General features: G+C 44.4%; 2 pseudogenes across 2 annotated transcripts; both read left to right on the top strand.

Annotated features, from left to right (window-relative positions):
- Positions 1–5,445: 5,445 nt before the first annotated feature.
- On the top strand, positions 5,446–6,283 carry LOC311123462 (protein chibby homolog 1-like; annotated as a pseudogene). The gene is made up of 4 exons: positions 5,446–5,511; positions 5,727–5,832; positions 5,982–6,073; positions 6,227–6,283. The product of its transcript is annotated as a protein chibby homolog 1-like (transcript).
- A 498-nt stretch (positions 6,284–6,781) lies between these two features.
- On the top strand, positions 6,782–15,482 carry LOC311123363 (monocarboxylate transporter 3-like; annotated as a pseudogene). The gene is made up of 4 exons: positions 6,782–6,802; positions 7,620–7,812; positions 8,015–8,161; positions 15,146–15,482. The product of its transcript is annotated as a monocarboxylate transporter 3-like (transcript).
- The last annotated feature ends 2,453 nt before the right edge of the window (positions 15,483–17,935 follow it).

Below are 17,935 nucleotides of genomic sequence, written 5' to 3'. Positions count from 1 at the left end.
TTTGGGGCTGTCGCTGGGCAACACAGACTTTCAACTCCCTCCAAAGATTTTCTATGGGGTTGAGATCTGGAGACTGGCTAGGCCACTCCAGGACCTTGAAATGCTTCTTACGAAGCCACTCCTTCGTTGCCCGGGCGGTGTGTTTGGGATCATTGTCATGCTGAAAGACCCAGCCACGTTTCATCTTCAATGCCCTTGCTGATGGAAGGAGGTTTTCACTCAAAATCTCACGATACATGGCCCCATTCATTCTTTCCTTTACACGGATCAGTCGTCCTGGTCCCTTTGCAGAAAAACAGCCCCAAAGCATGATGTTTCCACCCCCATGCTTCACAGTAGGTATGGTGTTCTTTGGATGCAACTCAGCATTCTTTGTCCTCCAAACACGACGAGTTGAGTTTTTACCAAAAAGTTATATTTTGGTTTCATCTGACATTCTCCCAATCCTCTTCTGGATCATCCAAATGCACTCTAGCAAACTTCAGACGGGCCTGGACATGTACTGGCTTAAGCAGGGGGACACGTCTGGCACTGCAGGATTTGAGTCCCTGGCGGCGTAGTGTGTTACTGATGGTAGGCTTTGTTACTTTGGTCCCAGCTCTCTGCAGGTCATTCACTAGGTCCCCCAGTGTGGTTCTGGGATTTTTGCTCACCATTCTTGTGATCATTTTGACCCCACGGGGTGAGATCTTGCGTGGAGCCCCAGATCGAGGGAGATTATCAGTGGTCTTGTATGTCTTCCATTTCCTAATAATTGCTCCCACAGTTGATTTCTTCAAACCAAGCTGCTTACCTATTGCAGATTCAGTCTTCCCAGCCTGGTGCAGGTCTACAATTTTGTTTCTGGTGTCCTTTGACAGCTCTTTGGTCTTGGCCATAGTGGAGTTTGGAGTGTGACTGTTTGAGGTTGTGGACAGGTGTCTTTTATACCGATAACAAGTTCAAACAGGTGCCATTAATACAGGTAACGAGTGGAGGACAGAGGAGCCTCTTAAAGAAGAAGTTACAGGTCTGTGAGAGCCAGAAATCTTGCTTGTTTGTAGGTGACCAAATACTTATTTTCCACCATAATTTGCAAATTATTCATTAAAAATCCTACAATGTGATTTTCTGGATTTTTTTCCCTCATTTTGTCTGTCATAGTTGACGTGTACCTATGATGAAAATGACAGGCCTCTCTCATCTTTTTAAGTGGGAGAACTTGCACAATTGGTGGCTGACTAAATACTTTTTTTCCCCACTGTAAGTATTTGATCACCTACCAACCAGTAAGAATTCCGGCTCTCACAGACCTGTTAGTTTTTATTTAAGAAGCCCTCCTGTTCTCCACTCATTACCTGTATTAACTGCACCTGTTTGAACTCGTTACTTGTATAAAAGACACCTGTCCACACACTCAATCAAACAGACTCCAACCTCTCCACAATGGCCAAGACCAGAGAGCTGTGTAAGGACATCAGGGTTAAAATTGTAGACCTGGACAAGGCTGGGATGGGCTACAGGACAATAGGCAAGCAGCTTGGTGAGAAGGCAACAACTGTTGGCGCAATTATTAGAAAATGGAAGAAGTTCAAGATGACAGTCAATCACCCTCGGTCTGGGGCTCCATGCAAGATCTCACCTCGTGGGGCATCAATGATGAGGAAGGTGAGGGATCAGCCCAGAACTACACGGCAGGACCTGGTCAATGACCTGAAGAGAGCTGGGACCACAGTCTCAAAGAAAACCATTAGTAACACACTACGCCGTTATGGATTAAAATCCTGCAGCGCACGCAAGGTCCCCCTGCTCAAGCCAGCGCATGTCTAGGCCCATCTGAAGTTTGCCAATGACCATCTGGATGATCCAGAGGAGGAATCTGAGAAGGTCATGTGGTCTGATGAGACAAAAATAGAGCTTTTTGGTCTAAACTCCACTCGCCGTGTTTGGAGGAAGAAGAAGGATGAGTACACCCCCAAGAACACCATCCCAACCATGACGCATGGAGGTGGAAACATCATTCTTTGGGGATACTTTTCTGCAAAGGGGACAGGACGACTGCACCGTATTGAGGGGAGGATGGATGGGGCCATGTATCGCGAGATCTTGGCCAACAACCTCCTTCCCTCAGTAAGAGCAATGAAGATGGGTCGTGGCTGGGTCTTCCAGCATGACAATGACCCGAAACACACAGCCAGGGCAACTAAGGAGTGGCTCCGTAAGAAGCATCTCAAGGTCCTGGAGTGGCCTAGCCAGTCTCCAGACCTGAACCCAATAGAAAATCTTTGGAGGGAGCTGAAAGTCCGTATTGCCCAGCGACAGCCCCAAAACCTGAAGGATCTGGAGAAGGTCTGTATGGAGGAGTGGGCCAAAATCCCTGCTGCAGTGTGTGCAAACCTGGTCAAGACCTACAGGAAACGTATGATCTCTGTAATTGCAAACAAAGGTTTCTGTACCAAATATTAAGTTCTGCTTTTCTGATGTATCAAATACTTACAATACATGCAATAAAATGCAAATTAATTACTTAAAAATCATACAATGTGATATTCTGGATTTTTGTTTTAGATTCCGTCTCTCACAGTTGAAGTGTACCTATGATAAAAAATTACAGACCTCTACATGCTTTGTAAGTAGGAAAACCTGCAAAATCGTCCGTGAATCAAATACTTGTTCTCCCCACTGTATATACCTTATTTACATAATTATTCATACACTTTGCTATGAGACTCGAAATTGAGCTCAGGTGCATCCTGTTTCCATTGATCATCCTTGAGATGTTTCTACAACTTGATTGGAGTCCATCTGTAGTAAATTCAATTGATTGGACATAATTTGGAAAGGCACACACCTGTCTATATAATGTCCCACAGTTGACAGTGCATGTCAGAGCAAAAACCAAGCCATGAGGTCGAAGGAATTGCCCGTAGAGCGACGAGACAGGATTGTGTTGAGGCACAGATCTGGGGAAGGATACCAAACAATGTCTGCAGCATTGAAGGTCCCCAAGAACACAGTGGCCTCCATCATTCTTAAATGGAAGAAGTTTTGAACCACCAAGACTCTTCCTAGAGCTGGCCGCCCAGCCAAACAAGCAATCGGGGGGAAAGGACCTTGGTCAGGGAGGTGACCAAGAACCCGATGGTCACTCTGGCAGCGCAGGAGTGGCTTCGGGACAATTCTCTGAATGTCCTTGAGTGGCACAGCCAGAGCCCGGACTTGAACCCGATCGAACATCTCTGGAGAGACCTGAAAATAGCTGTGCAGCGACGCTCCCCATCCAACCTGACAGAGCTTGAGAGGATCTGCAGAGAAGAATGGGAGAAACTCCCCAAATACAGATATGCCAAGCTTGTAGCATCATACCCAAGAAGACTCCAGGCTGTAATTGCTGCCAAAGGTGCTTCAACAAAGTACTGAGTAAAGGGTCTGAATACTTATGTAAATGTGATATTTCTGTTTTTTATTTTTAATAAATTAGATAATATTTCTAAAAACCTGTTTTTGCTTTGTCATTATGGGACATTGTGTGTAGGTTGATGATGGGGGGGAAACGATGTAATACATTTTAGAATAAGGGTGTAACGTAACAAAATGTTTAAAAAGTCAAGGGGTCTGAATACTTTCCGAAGGCACTGTATATAAACGCAACATCCAACAATTTCAATGATTTTACTGAGTTACAGTTCATATAAGGAAATCAGTCAATTGAAATAAATTCATTAGGTCCTAATCTATGGATTTCACATGACTGGGCAGTTGGCCTGGCACCCACTTGGGAGCCAGGCCAACCCACTGGGGAGCCAGGCCTAGCCAATCAGAATGAGTTTTTCCCCACAAAAGGTCTTTATTACAGACAGAAATACTCCTCAGTTTCGTCGGCTGTCCGGATGGCTGGTCTCAGACGATCCCGCAATTGAAGAAGCCGGATGTGAATGTCCTGGGCTTGCGCAGTTAAACGTGGTCTGCAGTGAGGCCGGTTGGACATACTGCCAAATTCTCTAAAATTCTCTGCCAACAGCTCTGGTGGACTTTCCTGCAGTCAGCATGCCAATTGCATGCTCCCTCAAAACTTGAGACATCTGTAGCATTGTGTTGTATGACAAAACTGCACATTTTAGAGTGGCCTATTATTTTCCCCAGTACAATGTGCACCTTGACTAACCTGTGCCCCCGCACATTGACCGGTAGCCCCTGTATATAGCCTCGCTATTGTTATTTTTACTGCTGCTCTTTAATTATTTGTTACTTTTATTTCGTATTATTTTATATTGTATTTTTTTGTGTAATTATTTTTGCTATTCTTTCTTAAAACCGCATTGTTGATTAAGGGCAAATCAAAATTTGATTTGATTTGATTTATAATGATGACGCTGTTTAATCAGCTTCTTGATATGCCACACCTGTCAAGTGGATGGATTATCTTGGCAAAGGAGAAATGCACACTAACAGGGATGTAAATAAATTTGTGCACAAAATGTTTGTTCAGTATAAATGTTATGACAAGATAAATCATTTATATATATTCAATGAAATGTTTGTGTGAAATCATCCATTCGTTTTTTATAAGCTATTAGCTATGTTGATATGTATTGCATTTAGTTGTTGACACCGCTATTTAATGGACAAAAACTATTCACCCCAGATGGGACTCGAACCCACAATCCCTGGCTTAGGAGGCCAGTGCCTTATCCATTAGGCCACTGGGGCTAGTTGAGAGTGAACGGAATTTGCCCTTTATAACATGCATTAACACGGGGAATATGACCGGACTGTCTTTTTGTATGGGATGATAAATCAGTTGACTATGACACTGAAGAAACCATTTCGCACGGAAAACAGTTCGAATCAAAGCATTCGGTAAACAAACACAAAACAAACACAAAGTAACGCTATCACCATGGTTCACGTTGATGGCTTATCCTACTCAAACTAAACAGCAGGGGTATTTATCAAATGTTTACATTATTACAAGGATGAAATGTAGACTTTGTCAAACTATATAGAATCGAATGGTATGTAGTTAAGTAAATAATCATAAAAATGCAAAATGATTTGATATCATCCAACTCAAATGCTGTGTTGCAATTTGTAAATTCATCCATTATTACCCGTTTAGAGCAAAATTGGTCTGTAGCGCTTGCGCTGCATGTCTGTAGGGCGGGAAAGAGAAGGGAAGCCTCTACTAACCAAGGATATCGAGTTAGCTAGGTCAATAAAAGCGTTGTACAGTAATTTAGCTAGCTATTTAAATATATGATTAGGCTAGCTACTTCATCAAAACGACAAAGATAGTGGCGTAATGTTGTTGCTGTTGGTAGCCTTAGCTTGCAATGCTATGCTAACGTTAGCTAGCTACGTAGCTAACGTTACTTGACTGCTATTTCCAAAGCTGCAAATTAAGAAGTTATCAATCAAACATTAATCCTACACAATATCTATTTGTCTCACTATCTAACGCAGCTGATGAAGAAGATCCCGCTTTTAGGCAACACCTTCAGTCCAAAGAAGACTCCTCGCAGTATGAAAAATGTATGCACTCACTAACTGTAAGTCGCTCTGGATAAGAGGGTCTGCGAAATGACTAAAATGTAAAATGTAAGTTTGTTTCTCTCTTCAATCTGCACACGGTGAGTTGATCAAATTTCTGTCGCACCCCCAAAAACATTATTCTGCACAATGTGCATCTGTTGTCTTTTATGTGAAGTAAGTCTCTACATCCCCCCCTCTTCATTTGTTGGGTCTAGCTGGATCGGTCTACGAGGGAAATATAGTTGGGTCTTGAGTATGGAGCCCCTGTTATGAACATTGGGGGCCAGAGCTTGACATTTGAAAACAGACAATGGATTTCAGGTAATTGATAATCAATTAACGTTAAATGTAGTAGAAAACTGCACTGCTACTGTCAGAAGTCTGATCACCACTGATATTTCAATTTTATTTGTTTTCTTTTTCATTTGCTGTTTTGTTTCTCGCCCCCAGAGTCTGAAGGGAATGTACAGGGAAGGAGGTGCAGAGACTGAAAAAGAGGAACCTACAGCTTGAAGAGGAGAACAACCTACTCAGGCTGAAGATTGACCTCCTGTTGGACATGGTAGGTTCTCATCAGCTTGAAGCATCCCATTGAAAACAGTTGCATAGATAGATATACAGTATAAGCCATACAATTAACCTTGAATAAGGGATTCCCTTTATAGGCCATTAGTAGTCATTATAGGAGCAAGTAACTGATTCCCTTTCTCTTAAGTTGTCAGAAACCACTGCAGAGTCTCACCTGATGGAGAAGGAGCTGGAAGAGGTGTGAGGGGAACGGCACCTCCTTACCTTCAGGCTCTGATCAGACCCTACACCCAAACAAGGGCACTACGTTCATCCACCTCTGGCCTGCTAGCCCCCCTACCTCTACGGAAGTACAGTTCCCGCTCAGCCCAGTCAAAGCTATTCGCTGCTCTGGCACCCCAATGGTGGAACAAGCTCCCCCACGACGCCAGGACAGCGGAGTCACTGACCACCTTCCGGAGACACTTGAAACCCTACCTCTTTAAGGAATACCTGGAATGGTATAACAGTAATCCTTCTACCCCACCCCACCCCCCATAAAAATAAATAAAAAAATCCACACAAAAAAGATTTTAAAAGGAGTGGTTGTGCCACTGGCTATCCTAAGTTGAATGCACCAATTTGTAAGTCACTCTGGATAAGAGCATCTGCTAAATGACTTAAATGTAAATGTAAAGATTCACAGTCGAAGGAAGAAGTGATGAATAGAAAATTGGAGGCAGGTTCACAGTGATACCTGAGAATGAAGAAGGGAATAGATAAAGTATGGTGATGGATGGGGAGTGTTAGTGACCAATTCATTTTATGTACTGGAAAATTATGTATCATTTCTATGGATTTAAAATCATTGAAGGTATGAGAGTTTAAATGTGTCCTGTCCTTTTATAAAAATGTATTTATTTGATTCATGAACTTTTGTAAGCATTATCATATCAGTGCTGACCTATTTTAGAATACTATGATTTCTGGTTTTGGCAGCTGAGTGTATTTTAATATTTGTTTTCAGATATTTTCTACTTTATTAAAAGGTTTTAACTATATTTCAGAAAGCTATGTTTTGTTTGTTTGCATACATGTCTGTATAAGTATGCAAGTGCCCATACTAATGCCAGCTTAGACCACCGTCTGATGGGAACTGGCAATATAAAAAAAAATTGTGGTATTTTCAAGAGGTAGATTACAGTGGCTGGTATTGGTGATTACAGTGGCTGGTATTGGTGATTATAGTGGCCGGTATTGGTGATTATAGTGGCTGGTATTGGTGATTTATAGTGGCTGGTATTGGTGATTATAGTGGCTGGTATTGGTGATTATAGTGGCTGGTATTGGTGATTATAGTGGCTGGTATTGGTGATTATAGTGGCTGGTATTGGTGATTACAGTGGCTGGAATTGGTGATTATAGTGGCCGGTATTGGTGATTACAGTGGCTGGTATTGGTGATTATAGTGGCTGGTATTGGTGATTATAGTGGCTGGTATTGGTGATTATAGTGGCTGGTATTGGTGATTATAGTGGCTGGTATTGGTGATTATAGTGGCTGGTATTGGTGATTATAGTGGCTGGTATTGGTGATTATAGTGGCTGGGACTGGGGCTGGATGGTGGCTGGGACTGGATGGTGCTGCTCATCTGTTTTGTCGTCACTGGGTTCTCCTACGCCTTCCCCAAAGCCATCAGTGTCTACTTTAAGGAGCTGATGAGGGACTTTGACGTAGGCCACAGCGACACGGCCTGAATCTCCTCCATCATACTGCCCATGCTCTATGGATCAGGTCAGAGGTCAATCATAGAGATGATACAGGGGCCTCTGAGAGCTTGAATCGTATACAAAGCAAAGCTGTGAGAAACAAAATAGAAAATGTGACTGTCTGGGAAATGTATTTGTTGTCTGGAGACGCAAGTTCTCTTGTAGTTCTGCATCATTTCATTAACAAATACTCATGGCCTGTTTGTCTGTGAACTCCTTCTGCCCAGGCCCAGTGTCCAGTATCATGGTCAACAGGTTTGGCAGCAAGCCGGTGATGCTGGTCGGAGGTTTGCTGGCATCAGCAGGCACGGTGGGAGCTTCCTTCACCACCGCCATCATACAGCTTTACCTTACAGGTACAGTTGAAGTTGGAAGTTTACATGCAACTTAGCCAAATACATGTAAACTCAGTTTTTCACAATTCCTGACATTTAATCCTAGTAAAAATTCCCTGTCTTAGGTCAGTTATGATCACTGCTTTATTTTAAGAATGTGAAATGTCAGAATAATAGTAGTGAGAATGATATATTTCAGCTTTTATTTCTTTCATCACATTCCCAGTGGGCCAGAAGTTTACATACACTCAATTAGTATTTGGTAGCATTGCCTTTAAATTGTTTAACTTGGGTCAAACGTTTCGGGTAGCCTTCCACAAGCTTCCCACAATAAGTTGGGTGTCACGACTTCCTCCGAAGCTGCCTCCCCTCCTTGTTCGGGCAGGCTTCGGCGTTCGTCGTCACCGGCCTACTAGCCACTGCCGCTCCATATATCATCATTCCATTTGTCTTGTCTTGTCAATTATACACACCTGGTTCATAGCCCCTCATTAGTCTCCCGAGTGGCGCAGTGGTCTAAGGCACTGCATCACAGTGCTAGCTGTGCCACTAGAGATCCTGGTTCGAATCCAGGCTCTGTCGTGACCGGGAGACCCATGGGGCGGTGCACAATTGGCCCAGGGTAGGGGAGGGAATGGCCGGCAGGGATGTAGCTCAGTTGGTAGAGCATGGCGTTTGCAACGCCAGGGTTGTGGGTTCGATTCCCACGGGGGGCCAGTATAAAAAAAATAATGTATGCACTCACTAACTGTAAGTCGCTCTGGATAAGAGCGTCTGCTAAATGACTAAAATGTAAAATTAGTACATGTATAAGTGTTCCCTTGTCCTTGTGGGTGACTGTTGAGTGTAGCTCGGTTGAGCTACCTGTACATTGTCATTTAGCAGACGCTCTTATCCAGAGCGACTTACAGGAGCAATTAGGGTTAAGTGCCTTGCTCAAGGGCACATTTACGTCATTTAGCAGACGCTCTTATCCAGAGCGACTCACAAATTGGTGCATTCACCCTATAGCCAGTGGGATAACCACTTTACAATTTTTGGGGGGGGGGGGGGGTAGAAGGATTACTTTATCCTATCCCAGGTATTCCTTAAAGAGGTGGGGTTTCAAATGTCTCCGGAAGGTGGTGAGTGACTCCGCTGTCCTGGCGTCGTGAGGGAGCTTGTTCCACCATTGGGGTGCCAGAGCAGCGAACAGTTTTGACTGGGCTGAGCGGGAACTATGCTTCCGCAGAGGAAGGGGAGCCAGCAGGCCAGAGGTGGATGAACGCAATGCCCTCGTTTGGGTGTAGGGACTGATCAGAGCCCGAAGGTACAGAGGTGCCGTTCCCCTCACTGCTCCATAGGCAAGCACCATGGTCTTGTAACGGATGCGAGCTTCAACTGGAAGCCAGTGGAGTGTGCGGAGGAGGGGGGTGACGTGAGAGAACTTGGGAAGGTTGAACACCAGACGGGCTGCGGCGTTCTGGATGAGTTGTAGGGGTTTAATGGCACAGGCAGGGAGGCCAGCCAACAGCGAGTTGCAGTAATCCAGACGGGAGATGACAAGTGCCTGGATTAGGACCTGTGCCGCTTCCTGTGTAAGGCAGGGTCGTACTCTCCGAATGTTGTAGAGCATGAACCTGCAGGAGCGGGTCACCGCCTTGATGTTAGCGGAGAACGACAGGGTGTTGTCCAGGGTCACGCCAAGGCTCTTCGCACTCTGGGAGGAGGACACAACGGAGTTGTCAACCGTGATGGCGAGATCATGGAACGGGCAGTCCTTCCCCGGGAGGAAGAGCAGCTCCGTCTTGCCAGGGTTCAGCTTGAGGTGGTGATCCGTCATCCATACTGATATGTCTGCCAGACATGCAGAGATGCGATTCGCCACCTGGTTATCAGAAGGGGGAAAGGAGAAGATTAGTTGTGTATCGTCAGCGTAGCAATGATAGGAGAGGCCATGTGAGGATATGACAGAGCCAAGTGACTTGGTGTATAGGGAGAAAAGGAGAGGGCCTAGAACTGAGCCCTGGGGGACACCAGTGGGGAGAGCACGTGGTGCGGAGACAGCTTCTCGCCACGCCACTTGGTAGGAGCGACCGGTCAGGTAGGACGCAATCCAGGAGTGAGCCGCGCCGGAGATGCCCAGCTCGGAGAGGGTGGAGAGGAGGATCTGATGGTTCACAGTATCAAAGGCAGCAGACAGGTCTAGAAGGACAAGAGCAGAGGAGAGAGAGTTAGCTTTAGCAGTGCGGAGAGCCTCCGTGACACAGAGAAGAGCAGTCTCAGTTGAATGACCAGTCCTGAAACCTGACTGGTTTGGATCAAGAAGGTCATTCTGAGAGAGATAGCAAGAGAGTTGGCTAAAGACGGCACGCTCAATAGTTTTGGAAAGAAAAGAAAGAAGGGATACTGGTCTGTAGTTGTTGACATCAGTGGGATCGAGTGTTGGTTTTTTGAGAAGGGGAGCAACTCTCGCTCTCTTGAAGACGGAAGGGACATGGCCAGTGGTCAAGGATGAGTTGATCAGCGAGGTGAGGTAGGAGAGAAGGTCACCGGAGATGGTCTGGAGAAGAGAGGAGGGGATGGGGTCAAGCGGGCAGGTTGTTGGGCGGCCTGCAGTCACAAGTCGCAGGATTTTATCTGGAGAGAGAGGGGAGAAAGAAGTCAAAGCATAGGGTAGGGCAGTGTGAGTATGACCAGCAGTGTCATTAGACTTAACAAACGAGGATCGGATGTCGTCAACCTTCTTTTCAAAGTGGTTGACGAAGTCATCCACAGAGAGAGAGGAGGGGGGGGGGGAGGGGGGGAGGATTCAGGAGGGAGGAAAATGTGGCAAAGAGCTTCCTAGGGTTAGAGGCAGATGCTTGGAATTTAGAGTGGTAGAAAGTGGCCTTAGCAGCAGAAACAGATGAAGAAAATGTAGAGAGGAGGGAGTGAAAAGATGCCAGGTCGGCAGGGAGTTTAGTTTTCTTCCATTTCCGCTCCGCTGCCCGGAGCTCTGTTCTGTGAGCTCGCAATGAGTCATCAAGCCACGGAGCTGGAGGGGAGGACCGAGCCGGCCGGGATGATAGGGGACACAGAGAGTCAAAGGATGCAGAAAGGGAGGAGAGGAGGGTTGAGGAGGCAGAATCAGGAGATTGGAGGGAGAAGGATTGAGCAGAGGGAAGAGATGATAGGATGGAAGAGGAGAGAGTAGTGGGAGAGAGAGAGCGAAGGTTGCGGCGGCGCATTACCATCTGTGTAGGGGCAGAGTGAGTAGTGTTGGAGGAGAGCGAGAGAGAAAAGGAAACAAAGTAGTGGTCGGAGACATGGAGGGGAGTTGCAGTGAGATTAGTAGAAGAGCAGCATCTAGTAAAGATAAGGTCAAGCGTATTGCCTGCCTTGTGAGTAGGGGGGGACGGTGAGAGGGTGAGGTCAAAAGAGGAGAGGAGTGGAAAGAAGGAGGCAGAGAGAAATGAGTCAAATGTGGACATAGGGAGGTTGAAATCCCCCAAAAATGTGAGGGGTGAGCCATCCTCAGGAAATGAACTTATCAAGGCGTCAAGCTCATTGATGAACTCTCCAAGGGAACCTGGAGGGCGATAGATGACCGTACCTTGTATTTTCCGGGGATATTGTTCCCTGTGTGCCTGTATTTTGTTGACGCTATCCAGCATAACTGTGTCCTACGGAATAAAAACTCTGTATTTGGTGATTTACCCTCCTGCGCCTGACTCCTTCAAATCACACTCTCACATTGGGTGAATTTTGGCCCATCCCTCCTGACAGAGCTGGTGTAACTGAGTCAGGTTTGTAGGCCTCCTTGCTCGCATACGCTTTTTCAGTTCTGCCCACAAATGTTCTATAGGATTGAAGTCAGGGCTTTGTGATGGCCACTCCAATACCTTGACTTTGTTGTCCTTAAGCCATTTTGCCACAACTTTGGAAGTATGCTTGGGGTCATTGTCCATTTGGAAGACCCATTTGCGACCAAGCTTTAACTTCTTGACTGATGTTTTGAGATGTTGCTTCAATATATCCACATCATTTTCCTTCCTCATGATGCCATCTATTTTGTGAAGTGCACCAGTCCCTCCTGCAGCAAAGCACCCCCACAGCATGATGCTGCCACCCCCGTGCTTCACGGTTGGGATGGTGTGTTTTGGCTTGCCACAGGCCCCCTTTTTCCTCCAAACATAACGATGGTCGTTATGGCCAAACAGTTATATTTTTGTTTCATCAGACCAGAGGAAAAAAGTACAATCTTTGTCCCCATGTGCGGTTGCAAACTGTAGTCAGGCTTTTTTATGGGGGTTTTGGAGCAGTGGCTTCTTCCTTGCTGAGCGGCCTTTCAGGTTATGTCGATATAGGACTCGTTTTACTGTGGATATAGATACTTTTGTACCTGTTTCCTCCAGCATCTTCACAAGGTCCTTTGCTGTTGTTCTGGGATTGATTTGCACTTTTTGCACCAAAGTACATTCATCTCTAGGAGACAGAACACGTCTCCTTCCTAAGCGGTATGACGGCTGCGTGGTCCCATGGTGTTTATACTTGCGTACTATTGTTTGTACAGACGAACGTGGTACCATCAGGCGTTTGGAAATGGCTCCCAAAGATGAACCAGACTTGTGGAGGTCTACACATTTTTTTCTGAGGTCTTGGCTGATTTCTTTGGTTTTCCCATGATGTCAGGCAAAGAGGCACTGAGTTTGAAGGTAGGCCTTGAAATACATCCACAGGTACACCTCCAATTGACTCAAATGATGTCATCAGAAGCTTCTAAAGCCATGACATCATTTTCTGGAATTTTCCAAGCTGTTTAAAGGCACAGTCAACTAAGTGTATGTAAACTTCTGACCCACTGGAATTGTGATACAGTGAATTATAAATGAAATAATCTGTCTGTAAACAATTGTTGGAAAAATTACTTGTGTCATGCACAAAGTAGATGTCCTAACCGACTTGCCAAAACTATAGTTTGTTAACAAGAAATGTGTGGAGTGTGGAGTATGACTCCAACCTAAGTGCAGTGGCGGCTCCTGAAAAAATTCTCAGGAGGGGCAATTTTTCTGATGATTTAGGTGACCTACACACATTTTTAAAAAGATATGTCCAGCAACAACATGAAGACAGGGGCAGCATATAAGTCAATACCAGAAGCATTTATTGACTGATCTCAAAAGTGTTGGCTTACAAAAGCAAAATAAGTTATCACAGTAAAAATAATCAAGGGTGTTCTTTCACATTCCTCAACACTGCATAAACAATATGTATGGCTTTGTAAAAATGAACAACCATATTCTGGCCAATTGTATAGATTTGTAAATATGAACAACCATATTCTGGCCAATTGTATAGATTTGTAAAAATGAACATGAACAGATTTTTTATTTTTTTGAATGGCAGTACCTTTCAAACATGTCTGCTTGCAGTAAGGTAGCACTCACAAGGTGGCCAGAGAAAGAGAACCTTTCTTTGGTGTGATCCAGGATGGTGTTGCAGACCTCTTCAGACAGCCTCTGCTTCTCCTCTTCTCTCAAAGCTGTTCTGGGTCTTTTGGCTCCTGTTGCTTCTTGCAGCTGCTGTTGAGAGGAGTCCCTGAAGGCAAACAGACCAATGTGTTTGTTGGCTTTGTACAGTATTGTTGTCTATGTGATGCACAGGTATATGCAATGTATCCATGTATAGTACAAATACTTCAGTTCCACTTAAAATGGGCAGGGATGCATAAAGTCTTTAGTGTTTAAGTTAGCCTTTGTGTCTCACATAGCCTGGATGTTCAGCACAGTATACAGTGGTGCTCATAAGCTTATGATCCCATGCTAAAGTTGACTAAAAAGAGGAATAAAAAAGAAAAGAAAATTGGTGTCCTTAAAGGTTGGATTTTCCAACTTTTTTAATTAAGTCATTAAGATCAATTTCCAAAAGATTATTTTTTTATTTTTTTATTCCTCTTTTTAGTCAGCTTTAGAATGTGTTCATACACTTATGAGCACCACTGTACAGTACACATAGTATATAAAATAAGATAGATTACACCACTGGCCATATATAATGAGAATAATGTAATTTCAAACACAAATGCAGTCTCCTTTCATGCATACATTTTCAAATAAAGCTCTGCTTTGAGAAAGATCGAATGATATTGTTTAATCTTTATCTTACCTTATGGCCTGCACACTGCTTGCGAAGCTGTCGAGGGCACGTTTGATAAAGACAGCATCGATGTCCTTCTTCTGTAGCTTCTGGTACGGTGGGCTGGTCAAATGAACCCAATGAACCCGTCCGGATGGCTTCAAAACATTCTATGAGGTCGTCTCGATTCTCGTAGACAGTGTTCACGACTCTGCTGTTGCTAACCTCATCGTTGTGGCGGCGGACAGCTAGCCTGTATCCCTCATCCAGTTGAGTGGCAATATTCACTCTCACCAAAGCAGACAATCTCAAACAGCTATCAATGTGGGTCTTTGACAGCTCATTTTTCTTAATCTTTTCTGAAAGATGGTGCATGTCGGTTACACCAGTCGCTGTCCAAGCGTTGCTGTCTGCCGTTCATGGTTACGTTACGTTACGTATGACGAAAGCGCGTAAGTGCAAGCCCTCAGACACCCATAGAGAATGTATTGAAAGGTCAGAAATTTGAAAAAAAAATATTTTACATTAGAGGCTATGAGAGACTTCTGGGCGATTTTCAACCTGACTGAAATCGCCCCAAAACGGGCGGGGACATTTGAAGCACGACTTTAGCCTGATTGGACATTTAGTGGCTGGCAGATCAAACGTGAACACTGAACTACTGTTGCCGTGATATAATTGATTAGAAAAAAAATCCCTTCCTTTTCCCGTTTGGCAGTGCGTCGCCCATATCGCCCTATTGAACACACCGCCCATGCCTAAGTGTATGTAAACTTCCGACTTCAACTGTACCTGCAACATATCACAACACACACCAATCATCCCTCTCTCTATCCAGCTCTATCGTATAGCCTCCCATAGTCTGTATACAATGATTTCGGCCCGGGCCCCCAATGACTAATGCTCTCCCTATCCCTCTATGCTCAGGTCTGGGCCTGGCGCTGTACTTCCAGTCTTCTCTCATCATGTTGGTGAGCTACTTCGACAAGCTTCGTCCCCTGGCCAATGGCCTGGCTGCAGCCGGGAGCCCCGTGTTCCTCTCTGTCCTGTCCCCCCTGGGTCAGGTTCTGCTGGACCACTATGGCTGGAGGGAAGGCTTCCTCATCATGGGGGGCTGCTGCTCACCTGTGGGGCTGTCATGAGACCTCTGGAGAGGAAGAGGAGGAGAAAGGAGGAGGCGGGAGACGGGAGAAGGGAACGAACCAGAGCTGAAAGAGATGTTCCCTTCAAAAGTATGAAAGGAGAAGAATGGAATAGAAAATAAGCTTTTGGACTTAAGGGGGTTCCGGAACAGAGGGCTGTTGATCTACACTGAGTGGACAAAGCATTAGGAACACCTATTGATAATGGAGGAGGCCAATTACACATGTCAGCATTCTGTATTTATGCTTTCATGTTTGTCCATGTACCTAATCTTGGTTAACCTAAATTTGATTTGCATAGTCTGTCCAAGAGAGATTATTCTACCTGGTTTACAACTGGCTAGTTTCAAGTTTTAATGTCACATGCACAAGTACAGTGAAATGCCTTTCTTGCAAGCTCGAAGCCCAACAATGCAGTAATCAATATCAATGCAGCACTACAAATAACATAAGGTAAGAAATACAATAAATAAAAATAATAAATAAGAAGACAAAAGTAAGAAGCTATATACCCCCCTGAATCAATACATGTTAGAATCACCTTGGCAAAGATTACATTTTTGAGCATTTCTGGGTAAATCTCTAAGAGTTTTGCCCATCTGGATTGTACAATATTTGCAATATATTCTTCTAGTTCTGTCAAATTGGTTATTGATCATTGCTAGACAGACATTTTCAAGTCTTGCCAGAGATTTCCAAGCCGATTTAAATCAAAACTGTAACTCGGACACTCAGGAACATTCAATGATGTCTTGGTAAACAACTCCAGTGTATAATTTGGCCTTGTGTTTTAGGTTATTGTCCTGCTTAAAGGTGAATTTGTCTCCCAGTGTCTGTTGGAAAGCAGACTGAACCAGGTTTCCCTCTAAGATTTTGCCTGTGCTTAGCTCTAGTCCGTTTATTTTTATCCTAAAAACTCCCTAGTCCTTGCCAATGTTCCCTCTAATCTGCACGCGTGGGCCGCGCACTTCCTCCAGGACTGTGGTACAGAAGAAATGCAATGCCGCGCATAGACTCAAGAGATTGAACTTCCCTGAGTTCGCCATTAGTTTGCACTATATAGATCAACGTTTATTCTGTGATCGAATCAATATTATATCAGCCCCTTTTCAATGCAACAAACCAAAACACACATAACTTTGCAAGATTGAGTCTGTGATTTTGTTGAAGGCATAGCCAGAGCGCAAAGGAGTAGAATTCTGTTGGCGGGGGTAGTTTACGAAAATCACATTGTATGATTTTAAAGTAATTAATTTGCATTTTATTGCATGACATAAGTATTTGATCACCTACCAACCAGTAAGAATTCCGGCTCTCACAGACCTGTTAGTTTTTCTTTAAGAAGCCCTCCTGTTCTCCACTCATTACCTGTATTAACTGCACCTGTTTGAACTCGTTACTTGTATAAAAGACACCTGTCCACACACTCAATCAAACAGACTCCAACCTCTCCACAATGGCCAAGACCAGAGAGCTGTGTAAGGACATCAGGGATAAAATTGTAGACCTGTACAAGTCTGATGAGACAAAAATAGAGCTTTTTGGTCTAAACTCCACTCGCCGTGTTTGGAGGAAGAAGAAGGATGAGTACAACCCCAAGAACACCATCCCAATCGTGAAGCATGGAGGTGGAAACATCATTCTTTGGGGATGCTTTTCTGCAAAGGGGACAGGACGACTGCACCGTATTGAGGGGAGGATGGATGGGGCCATGTATCGCGAGATCTTGGCCAACAACCTCCTTCCCTCAGTAAGAGCATTGAAGATGGGTCGTGGCTGGGTCTTCCAGCATGACAACGACCCGAAACACACAGCCAGGGCAACTAAGGAGTGGCTCCGTAAGAAGCATCTCAAGGTCCTGGAGTGGCCTAGCCAGTCTCCAGACCTGAACCCAATAGAAAATCTTTGGAGGGAGCTGAAAGTCCGTATTGCCCAGCGACAGCCCCGAAACCTGAAGGATCTGGAGAAGGTCTGTATGGAGGAGTGGGCCAAAATCCCTGCTGCAGTGTGTGTAGTGTGTAAACCTGGTCAAGAACTACAGGAAACGTATGATCTCTGTAATTGCAAACAAAGGTTTCTGTACCAAATATTAAGTTCTGCTTTTCTGATGTATCAAATACTTATGTCATGCAATAAAATGCAAATTAATTACTTAAAAATCATACAATGTGATTTTCTGGATTTTTGTTTTAGATTCCATCTCTCACAGTTGAAGTGTACCTATGATAAAAATTACAGACCTCTACATGCTTTGTAAGTAGAAAAACCTGCAAAATCGGCAGTGTATCAAATACTTGTTCTCCCCACTGTATGTATTCTGTACAGGCTTCCTTCTTTTCACTCTGTCATTTAGGTTAGTATTGTGGAGTAACTACAATGTTTTTGATCCATCCTCAGTTTTCTCCTATCACAGCCATTAAACTCTATAACTGTTTTAAAGTCACCATTGGCCTCATGGTGAAATCCCTAGGCAGTTTCCTTCCTGTCCAGCAACTGAGTTAGGATGGACACCAGTATCTTTGTAGTGACTGGGTGTATTGATACACTATCCAAAGTGTAATTAATAACTTCACCA

This window comes from Coregonus lavaretus, assembly GCF_964263955.1.
Source record: "Coregonus lavaretus genome assembly, chromosome: 1".
Lineage (NCBI taxonomy): Eukaryota > Metazoa > Chordata > Actinopteri > Salmoniformes > Salmonidae > Coregonus > Coregonus lavaretus.
The sequence above is the reverse complement of the archived record's forward strand: the minus strand, read 5'-3'. Positions and strand labels throughout refer to the sequence as shown.